The sequence below is a fragment of the Dasypus novemcinctus genome, chromosome 10 (genome assembly GCF_030445035.2).
Source record: "Dasypus novemcinctus isolate mDasNov1 chromosome 10, mDasNov1.1.hap2, whole genome shotgun sequence".
Classification (NCBI taxonomy): domain Eukaryota; kingdom Metazoa; phylum Chordata; class Mammalia; order Cingulata; family Dasypodidae; genus Dasypus; species Dasypus novemcinctus.
In genome coordinates this window covers 49,110,099-49,121,414 of record NC_080682.1, presented here as the reverse complement: position 1 = coordinate 49,121,414, position 11,316 = coordinate 49,110,099, and the positions used below count along the sequence as shown (strand labels likewise).

Here is an 11,316-nt window from a genome sequence, read left to right as displayed (position 1 = left end):
ATATGGTATGAGATAGGGTATAGTATTTTGTAAATGGAGATTGAGTTTTTCCAGCACCATTTGTTAAAAGTCTATTCTTTCCCTATTTAGTAACTTAGGGCCCACTATCAAAACTCAATTGGCATAGGTGTAACAGTTTATCTGAACTCTCAGTTTGATTCCATTGATCTATTTGTCTGTCCTAATGCCAGTAACTTGCCCTTTTGATTACTGTAGCTTTTTAATAAATTGTATAATTGGTATGTGTGAATTCTCCAACTTTGTTCTTTTTTCAAGACTGTTTTGGTTATTTGGGATAATTTACTTCCAATAAATTTGACGATTGCCTGTTGGAATTTTTATTGATATTGTGTCGAATCTATACACTACCTAAGGTAAAGTTGCCATCTTAACATAATTAGGCTTCCAATTCATGAACACAGAATGTCCTTCCACTTATTTAGGTTTCTGATTTCTTTTAGCAATGTTTTGTAATTAGTTTTCTGCATACATGTCCTTTACAATCCCCTTAAAACTCTATTCCTAGATATTTGATTCTTTTAGTTGCTATTATAAATATAATTTATCTCTTGACTTCTTCTTCAAAGTGTTCATTTACTAGTGTCTAGAAACTGTTGATATTTGCATGTTGATCCTGTATTCCACTATTTTGCTGGATTCCTTTTTTATCTCTAGTAGCTTTGTTGTAGATTTTTCAAAATTGTCTATGTATAGGATAATGTCATCTGAAAATGGGGAAAGTTTTATTTTTCCCTTTTCAAATTAGATACCTCTTATATATTTTTCTTGCCTAATTGCTTTGACTGGAACTTCCAGTAGAATGTTGAACAACAGTGGTGACAGTGGGTATCCTTATCTTGCTCCTGTTCTTAGAGGAAGTGCTTTTGATCTTTCACCATTGAGTATTATGTTACCTATGAAATGTTTGCACCTACTCTGTTTTTTTTTTAATTTTTAAAGAAGCTTTAGATTACATAAATATTACATAAAAATATAGGGGATTCCCATTTCCCCACCCCCTCTACCTCCCATGTTTTCCCCCTTTAACATCTTTCATTAGTGTGGTACACTTGTTAATTGATGAACACATATTGAAGCATTGCTACCAACCATGGACTATAGTTTACATTATAATTTACATCTCTAAATGTTTTCTATCAGGAATACATACTGGATTTTGTCAAATGCCTTTTCTGCATCAACTGAGAAATCATCATATGATTTTCCCTTTGTTTTGTTAATGTAATGTATGACATTCATTTATATTCTTATGTTTAACCACACACACTTACTTGGGATAAACCTAAATTGACCTTGATGTATAATTCTTTAAATGTGTGCTTGGATTCAGTTTGCTAGTAAATCCACCTGTGAAACCACCTGGTCCTGAAATTTTCTTTGTTTGGAGGTTTTTGATTAGTGATTCAATCTCTTTACTTTTTATTGTTCCATTGAGATTGCCTATTTCTTATTTGGTCAGTATAGGTAGTTTGTGTGTTTCTATTATTTTTTCTGTTTCATCTAGGTTACATAATTTGCTGGGGTACGTACAGTTGTTCATAGTATCCTCTTATAACCACATTTATTTCTGTACGTTTGGTAGTAATATCTTAGATAGTCTCTTAAATATGACTGCATCTGTATAAGACCCTGGAGATTCATTCATAAAAAGCTGTGAGCAAAACTCTTTCAAACTCTTTTTAATCTCGCTGAGTCTCTCATTACACATAGATGACTTGACATTGTCCCACTCTATTCAGAGTTTTTCTAATCTTGTTTTTTTCTATGAGCTTCCATTCAGTTAATGTGTATTGACCTGTTTTTCAAGTATACTTTTCTTTTAGGTAGCAATATCCATTCTTCTCTTTGGACCATTCAATGATTTTTATTTTGTTTTGTTTTTGTTTCTATTTTCATTTCAGATAATCCATTTTCTATTTCTAGAATTTTGACTTTATTTTTTATAGATTCCTTTTTTTTTGGCTGAGAATTTACATTTGTTCAGCTTTTCCCATAAGCCCTTGAACATATTTAAAATATATATGTTTTTAAAATTTATTTATTTATCCTCCCCCCCCCCCCCACCTCACTTTCTGCTCTCTGTGTCCATTTTCTATGTTCTGTGTCTGCTTGTCTTCTCTATAGGTGACACTGGGAACCTATCCTGGGACCTTCTGGAATGGGAGAGAGGTGCTCAATTTCTTGCACCACCTCAGCTCCCTCCTGGTCTGTTGCATCTCTTATTGTCTCTCCTCTGTGTCTTTTTTTGTTGTGTCATCTTGCTATGCCAGCTTGCCATGTGGGCCAGCACTCCTGCACAGGTCAGCTCTCTGCTTGGGCCAGCTCGCCACATGGGCCAGCTTGCCTTCACCAGGAGGCCCTGGGAATTGAACCCTGGACATCCATATGGTAGACAGAAGCCCAATCACTTGAGCCGCATCCATTTCCCTAAAATAATTATTTTTAAGTCCTTGCCTATTAGTTCCAATATCTGTTGCATGTTTCATATTTTTCCATTGTAAACAGGATATTGCATGTAGGAGAGTAGTGAAATTTGATGTATAGTACTGTTTTATTCTATTCTGTTTTGTTTTCCCAGAAATTGCTAACTTTTTCCTATGTCTTTCAAGTTGATCTGCAACTGAACTTCAACTTTAATAAGATTAACTCATTTCTGATTAGCCCAACTATTAACCAATGTGCCTCTCTGGTCCTCTACCTATGAGGATCTAATCTCTTTTTTTTTTTCTTCTTCTTTATTTTTAAAGAAGCTTTACATTGCAAAAATGTTACATCGAAAATATGAAGGATTCTCATATACCTATACCCACTCCACGTCCCTCACACTTTCCCCCATTAACATCTTTCATTAGTGTGGTTCATTTGTTAAAATTATTAAACACATATTGAAGCATTGCTACTAAGTATGGTTTATAGTTTACATTACAGTTTATACTTTGCACCATGCAAACAAAAAAAAATCTTATAGGCTTTGACAAAATGTATAAGGCCTGTATCCATCAATGTAATGTCATTCAGAACAATTCCAAAGTCCCAAAAATGCCGCATGTTATCGCCTGTTCTTCCCTCTCCTTCCCCTCAGAACCTCTGGTAATCGCTGTCTTTATATCAATGTTAAAAGTTCTGCCATTACTAGAATAATAATGTGTACTATAGTTCATAGTTGTATTCCCACCTTATAGTTGTTTGTTCCTTAATCTTGAGCATTTTGGTCTGGTGATGCCCGCTCTGCTCTTGATTGAGAAGGGTCTTAGATCCAATGGGGCAGATAGATGGTACTGTCTTGTTTGCAGTTGTAAATACTTTCTATTTTGGGGGATGGGCATTGTCCCAGCAAATTAAATATTTGGGCTGATCATATGCCAGTTGAGCCCTGAATCACAGCAGAGACTCAAGTAGGAAAACTAATCTCGTTTTATCAGAATTTGGTCCAAGAGGGCTTTGAGTCATGGTTTTACCTTCAAAATTAGTAGCAGTAAGGCATTTTCTTCCAAACATAGTGAGAAAGCTCAAGACTGCAGGGATATTTTATTCTGTTTAGCCCCACCTTCACTGTCATATTCTCAAAGAAATTGGGTGAGGAGTTGTCAATTTTCAGTCTAAGAGAACGGTTTTTGCTTTCATTGGGCTTCAAACTCCAAAGTTTCCCAACTGCCTGCAGCATCGACAATATCTTTTCATTTTTCTTGACCTCTTATCAACCCTACCAAGTCTCTAGAATTCCTTCTCTTGCCTGTACCTACATATAGTATTTTCCCCCCAAGAAAGTCAGGATTTTCTTCTTATTTATGAAGCTCCTTTCCCTTGAAATCAGAATCAATTTGGGCTTTACTCTCATACACTGTTCTTTGACAGTCTTACATATAACAAAGTCTTTTAATAAACTGAATTTTGTATAGTGTTACTATCCTTTCACATCCTAACCTGAGTGAAACTCATTTTAGCAGTTCTGCATGCTAAATGATTACCTCCATTTTCTGTTAACTAATAGTTCAGTCTAATCTGTCCAGTCTGATGCATTTATTAATGGCTTACAAATATCTGACTGATCTTACCTCAGTTTGTTTGTTCGTATCAATATGTTAGAAAACTAGAGCATTGGCTCTTTTTGATTCCTGAATTCTTAGGTAAAGTGTTAGGATTACACATACTTCTTCCTCCATTCTTTACTCTTTTCTGTTTGATGTCCATCTTAGGAAAGATTATCTAAAAGCAGAACCTCAGGTGGTTTATATGCCTTTGATTTATTGAGGGCCAGTGTTTGGGAGAAACTAATAAGAGAGTGAGAGGAAATCAGGAAAGCTGAAGGAGCAAAGCAGGAGTAGGTGTTCAGATAACATTTAAATTCTGCATGATCCCTCAGGGATGTCTGGAATCCACACTGTATCAGAGCCTGTCCTGCCTTCAAGTACGGGTAGGGGGATGAGACATAAAACCAAAACATCTCCAGATGAGGCAGGATGATCTTCAAGGAAACATTGCAGGTGTGAGCTATTAGTCAAAGCACCGATGGCAGCTGGGAGGTGGGGTACTTGGTGAAAACGGGTCCGAGGAACTGGGTGGGACACAAACAGCATTCTGCTAATATATTTCCTTATTTTTTAAAAAATTAATTATTTTTTAATTGTCTTTTTAAAAATTTCTTCACATGCACATTGCTTCCACCCTAAACCCCACTGGGGATAATCAAGAAACAGAAAGCACTCTTACAATGAATCAGCAATTGTACACATTAGTTACTTAGGTCATAGATTGTCTCTACCTTCCTGCAGGGGAAACTTACAGAATGGAAAGAAAGAAAGAAAAACACACAGAAATATTATCATTTCATCCTAGGCAGAAATCCAAACACTGTGATGTTGTAAAACAACAGTAGATGAAGCAAAAGAGAGGCCAGGGCAAAAGTTCCATGCTCTATTGAGTGACATTGCCTATTTAATCATCTGGGGTCAGAAAGATCTGACTATTGGTTTATTTGTGCTGACTTGGGTTAAACTAAAGTGTCAAACTTCTTCATGGATCATGACCTCTGTTGCCAGTTTTTAGAACTCTTGCTCCTGAAGGAGACCACCTTGGAAAGCTATTAAAAAACAGATCTTTGAAAATTTTTTTCTTAATAGAAGTTATTTTACTCTGCTATATATATAGGTAGTCCAAAAACAATTTCTTGTTAAGCATTAATCACTTAGCGCCTGAGAGTTTGGGAAATAGTCTATCGCCCATCATGTGGTTCCCTTTAAAGTCTGTGACCCAGTTTTGCTGGAGGATAAGAGTATAGAATGGATTTGATTTTCTATCTGGGATTATAGACACAGAGTTCTTTATAATTAGAAAACTATATAACAACGTACTCTTGTCATATTGCATAAGTCTTAATAGTTAGACTAACATTTTAGGTATGTTTTTCTGACTTTTTTCCTGTGTAAATCTTTGTTTTCTCCTTCCATAGCATAGGTAGATAACTGTTAATGCACTGTTTTCTTTATATATATTCTGTGAACTAATAATATGTGATATATTCTGGGATAAAGAGTTCCATGGTCAATTAATTTTCCTTCCTCCCATACTTTCAAATTACAGAAACTGCAATGTTTTAAGAGCAAAGAAATATTTAATTTTGTTCATTTAATATTGGTAAAATTATTTTTGGCCATCTACATTCCTTTATTTTGGGGGGTTACTTTTATTTTCTATTTCTATTCCACAAAATTAGAAGATAATTTCTCAAATACTCTTCTAGAATTAGCCAGTCCTTCAGTTTTCACCACGTGGAAACTAGATTAAGTTGAAACTTGGAATCCTTCACCTTACCTTTCTTGCCTTTACTATCAAAATTCTATATATTCCTACTCTTTCTCTGAATGTACCAAGTTTTTTCTCAATGGAGAAAAGCCAGAAATAATAAAACTACAATAACTTGCTTGTGTGTTGGAATGGTACTCATTTTGGGTTCAAACAAAAGATCTACTATTGGCTAGTCATTAATGTTGGGCAAGTTAAATTGCAGATTTCTACACTATACAAAAAGAAATCATAATGTCTCCATCTACCTCAGAGAATTTTTATGATTAGAAATGCAAGATTTCACAGGTGCTCATTTATTCCTACTGATTATTTTAACTCTAAATTACCATGCAAATTTAAGATAATTAGGTACATATGTGTATACATGTAATATTAGTCATAGTAATATATATAATAAACTTGGTCATGGTTTGTTTTTTAAAAAAAACATGACAGGTAGCCTTAAAATTCTATTTTCTAATACAAAAAATAGCGCTAAAATGAGATTCAAAGGCTAAAGGTCAGATAATAAAGTGAAATCAAGGAGCATTAATATACAGATATGCCTGCATAACTAGCTAAATCATTACTCCTCTTAAGTAGTCTATTTAAAGATCATGTGCACAGCAAAGGTGGGAAAAATATGAGATATAAAAGAAAAGTTTCTAGGAAATTAAAGAAAGAAAAGGAATGTCTTTAGGGACCACAAAAAATCATTTAAATGTGATATTTTAAAAGTCCAAATTTATTGGTAACATAAAAAATCTATTCAAAAGAATCTATTAAAGAAAAAGGTCATGATGTAATATTCCATCAAGGTACTTTTATAAATCAAACATAGAGGTTGTCTAGTCCCTGGGTTGATATAGTGACAAACATTAAAGTCACCATCTGCCATGTAAAGATTCACGGGCCATCATTAATTTTTAGCATATTAGCCAATGAAGAAATAAACATGGAAAAATATTTGACTCCCATAACATTAATATGTAAAGATATTTATCCAGGTCTTGACTGAGCTAGATGGTTTCAATCTATTAGCACAATATTTCAGCACAGGTCTACCTTTGAAATTATTTTTTTATTAGATATATATATTTTAACTTACTTATTGCTTAGCCCCCTTCTAACATGAAAGTTCCCTGAGGAACCATGTTTTTTATTCTGCTGTGCTCTATCCTCTGAACAGCACACGTGTCACCTAATATCTATATATGAAAAGAATAAATTGCTGAAAAGCTATTTTCTAATAGTCAAACACCTGATTAGCAGAAATTACCACAAGCAATATCATCCAGCAGTATGTATACACAAATTAAATGATAAACATTATATTGAGTGAAAAGAATCAAAATACCATGAAATTCTTCAGTATTACTCTATGAAGCTAAACTGACAATGCATTGGTACTAGAAGTTGGGTTACTTCTAGCTCCCAGGAAGAATTGCTACTGGAAGGGAGCACAGTGGGACTTCTAGGATTCTGATGGTATTCTACTTCTTAATCTGGTGCTAGTTATTTGGGTGTCTTCAAGTCTCTGAAAACTCCTTTGGATTTTATGTGTGTACTTTACTATATGTATGTTATCCTCAGTAAAATATCTTTAGAAATAGCAACTAATGACCTAGAGAAAAAATAGATCAGATCCTTTAAGTATCCATTTTATTCAAAAACCAAGTGACTATCCTGTCAAAAAGTCTAAAGACACTTCATATCTTCTCTACAGTTAAGCTTTTATGAGCCATTTGTGAGAGGAAAGGACACATCATCAGTGTTTACCAAATCACATACTACAGGACAGACATGGACTTGAGCATAACCACCTTCAGAGCAGACCAGGAGTTAAAGCAGACCCAGGACCACATACTTGAAGTAGCAGGAGCCTTGTATCATCAGCCAGATGGCAAAATAGAAGGAAAAAAGATCCAGGATTTAAACTCAAGATATAGCACTACTGTTGAAATACTAGATAATTGTCTATTTCTTCAACAGCCAACTCTTTCGTCTCCTTACTATTATGTCAACTTTAGACTCTGGATTGTTCTCCTTTCTCTCATCTGTTGGCCCTGAGTGAACATTTCCTATCTTCTTTCTTTCTATTGAATCTCACTCCAAAAGGCATTCAGTGCACAAGAGCAATGCAACATCATCCAGTAGGTATTATGAATAGACTGAGATATAATTTATTCACGAATATCCCTCTCATGTGTAAGAACAGTGTTAGCTTACATCTAGAGAGAACACCAGTATTTGGTCTCTGGTCAGACCATGATCTTGAAAACTCTTCTCCACTGGAAACACACTCATATCACTGACACTCAAATCACTGAAAAATATTCCCCAAATCTTCCCTGGACACAAATGCCCTATAAAAACACTCTGGGATGCATCCTATGATACAATGAAGTTTGCTACCTCCACACAGAGGATTTAGATAAATCCATGGTTTAGCTGTGTGTACCTTGAATTAGGAATGCACACCACTCAAAATCACAAAATAAATACCATGATTCTTGCTTGACAGAAACACCAAAATCAGCAATCCCACTGTGGAGGTCTCCTCTGCCTATTTACATATGTATTCATAGTTTTCTGAATTATGATATGCCCTAGTAATCAGAAACTGTCTTTACCCTAACAAGTTCGATTTGGCATGCCCAACCTTCCCCTAGTAAACCTTGAAATTGCAGAACAGAGATAACAGGGAGCACAGGATTTCTCTTGTGAAATCATGTTATGCTTTGAAAAGCAAGAGTGGTTTATTTTTTTTTCCATTTACCTAAGTATTTTATTGAAAATTGCAAGTTAATAAAACAGATTACTGTATATGTGTACCTATACTTTTATATGTCTAAAATTTGGTGGTTCTGCTGAACACTTCTTTTTTCTTTTTTCAAATTCTACTCAATTTATTCATTTTTTTAAAAGATATTACATTAAAAAAATGAGGTCCCCATTCACCCCCAACACCCCCACCCCACCACTCCCCCCCCAATAACACTCTCCGCCATCATCATGTCACATCCATTGTGTCTGGTGAGTACATCTCTGGGTATCGCTGCACCCATGACCCGTGTTCCACACCATAGCCCACACTTCCCCACGTTCCATCCAGTGGGCCATGGGAGGACATACAACATCTGGCAATTGTCCCTGGGACACCACCCAGGACAACTCCAAGTCCCGAGAATGCCTCCACATCTCTTCTCTTCCTCCCCTTCCACGCACCCAGCAGCCACCATGGCCACTTTTTCCACATCAATGCCACATTTTCTCGATTATTAACCACAATAGTTCATTAATAGAATATCATTAAGTCCACTCCGATCCTTACTGTATTCCTCCTTCCTGTGGGCCTTGGCTTGGTTGAGTCCATTCCACATCTATGTCAAGAGGGGGTTTAGATTCCACATGGATATTGGATGCAATCCTCCTGCTTTCAGTTGTAGGCACTCTAGGCTCCATGGTGTGGTGATTGACATTCTTCAACTCCATGTTAGCTGAGTGGAGTAAGTCCAATAAATCAGAGTGTAGGAGCTGAAGTCTGTTGAGGTCAGGGCCTGGCTATCATATTGTCAGTCCAGAGATTCAAATCCCCTAGATATATCTTAAACGCCAGCACCAACTACAATTCCAGTAAAGTAGCAAGAAAGGCTTGTGAAAAGAGATCCCATCTGAGTCCAGCTCCATCACGCAGAAACACCAGCTCCAAAGAAGGGCCAACTGACATGGCAGTGAACCCCATCTGCCATGACCATAGAACCTGTGGGTCTCTAGCCCTCAAAAGGACCAATACCTGGGGTTATATCTACTTTATCTGTCTCTGAGACTCTGCTCAGGTGTGTATAAGGGCAATCCTTCTGACAACCTCCAGACTCTTTTTTAGAGACTCATAGCCATATAAACTCATTTGTCCTTTCCATTTCCCCCTTACATTAGGTCAAACAGTATTTTTAACTCCTGTTATTATATGTAGACAGGGATATTCTGCTGGTCCACGTTGAACCTTTAATTCAAGGTCATTTTCTAGTTACGTCATCAGCTGGTACTTGGTAGTGATCCCTCGGTGCCAAGGAGGCTCATCCCCGGGTGTCATGTCCCACGCTGGGGGGAAGGCAGTGCATTTACATGCTGAGTTTGGCTTTGAGACTGGCCACATTTGAGTAACATGGAGGCTGTCAGGAGGGAACTCCCAGGCACAGTGCTGCTCTAGGCCTTGTTCTTATTTCAGGTGTATAGGCTCACAAGCATAGTCATTAGTATCATGGTCTCACTGTTGGACACTCATTCCTTCCTGGTCCTTGCCATTGCACCTGGGGGACTGCCGCTGCTCCCCTAGGGACCACAACAGAGTCCTCCCCGGCCAGTAACCCAGTACCCCCCCAGCTGTTGTTTTTAATTGTTTCCACTATGAGTATATCCAAACATTTCCATGTACCCTGGACACATGCCCTGTATAACTCCCTGTCAACCATATATAGCCTGTCCATAACATCCCATACCAGTATTCCTCCGCTGCCATTGTTGAACCACTCTGTGATCCAAAACTTCCTGAACAGTGAAGCCTAATATAATGCCAGGTTCCCTTAATAGTAAAATGGAATATAGCGATGAGTTTAAAGGTTAGATATAGAATACATATTGATTTGGAAAAAGTCTACATCCTATCTTTTTCTTTTCTTTTTCCCTAATTATTGAGCTTGCAAGAGTGGTTTAAGATGCTCACAAAGGTTCAATTTATTCCCTATGGAGTTTCAAATCAGTACTCTCTTATATTGTAAAGAATTAAAATTAATGACTCAGTTTCTAGTCTGTCTACATTCTGATACCTTATATTTGTCATGAGCCTTTGTAAATGTTGGTTTACTTGCCTGGAAAATGGATATAATAATAATAATAACAATAATTATTATACTAAATTTTATAGAGATATTTTGATAAAGAGACAAGATAGGGTAATTAAAAGTATATTGATAGTTGCCTGGAAGGGGAGATACCATGATCACAAAGGTGGTTTTCCCAGGGTGAGGCTTATCCACTGTACTCTGGATATGCTGACCCTTGTGATTTCCCCAAATGTGGGAAACTCAACTGCATAATTTGTGGTACTGGGGGATTGCACCTGCTCTCTCCCCCGTGTTGAAAAAAAAAAAAGTATATATTGAAAATATAACATACAAATAAATATTGAATAATGTATTTAGTGTACACCAAACTCTAATTAAGAGAGCTATGAGAACAATCCCTTAGATATCCCTCCAAAATAGTTAATCATCACTGTTCATCTTTTATGAGAGCTTTAAACTACTTTCCCCCGCTTTTAGTTTCCCTCGAGTCTGTCTGTATCATTGAATTCATAGGTAAAGAAACATTACAGGGGCTCAATTAAGAAGTGTTGAATGGTGTCATTATGAACAAACTCAGATCTAATTTCACAAGAAAATGACTTAATTCATTTTGACGTGTAAATTTTATTTATCTTTGTTATGAACTGACTTATATTTGTATACC

General features: G+C 36.3%; 1 non-coding gene across 1 annotated transcript; it reads left to right on the top strand.

Moving 5' to 3' along the window:
• The first annotated feature begins 10,778 nt into the window (after positions 1-10,778).
• LOC111760610 (U1 spliceosomal RNA) lies at positions 10,779-10,940 on the top strand. The gene has a single exon (XR_002794249.1). It is a non-coding gene; the product is annotated as a U1 spliceosomal RNA (small nuclear RNA).
• The last annotated feature ends 376 nt before the right edge of the window (positions 10,941-11,316 follow it).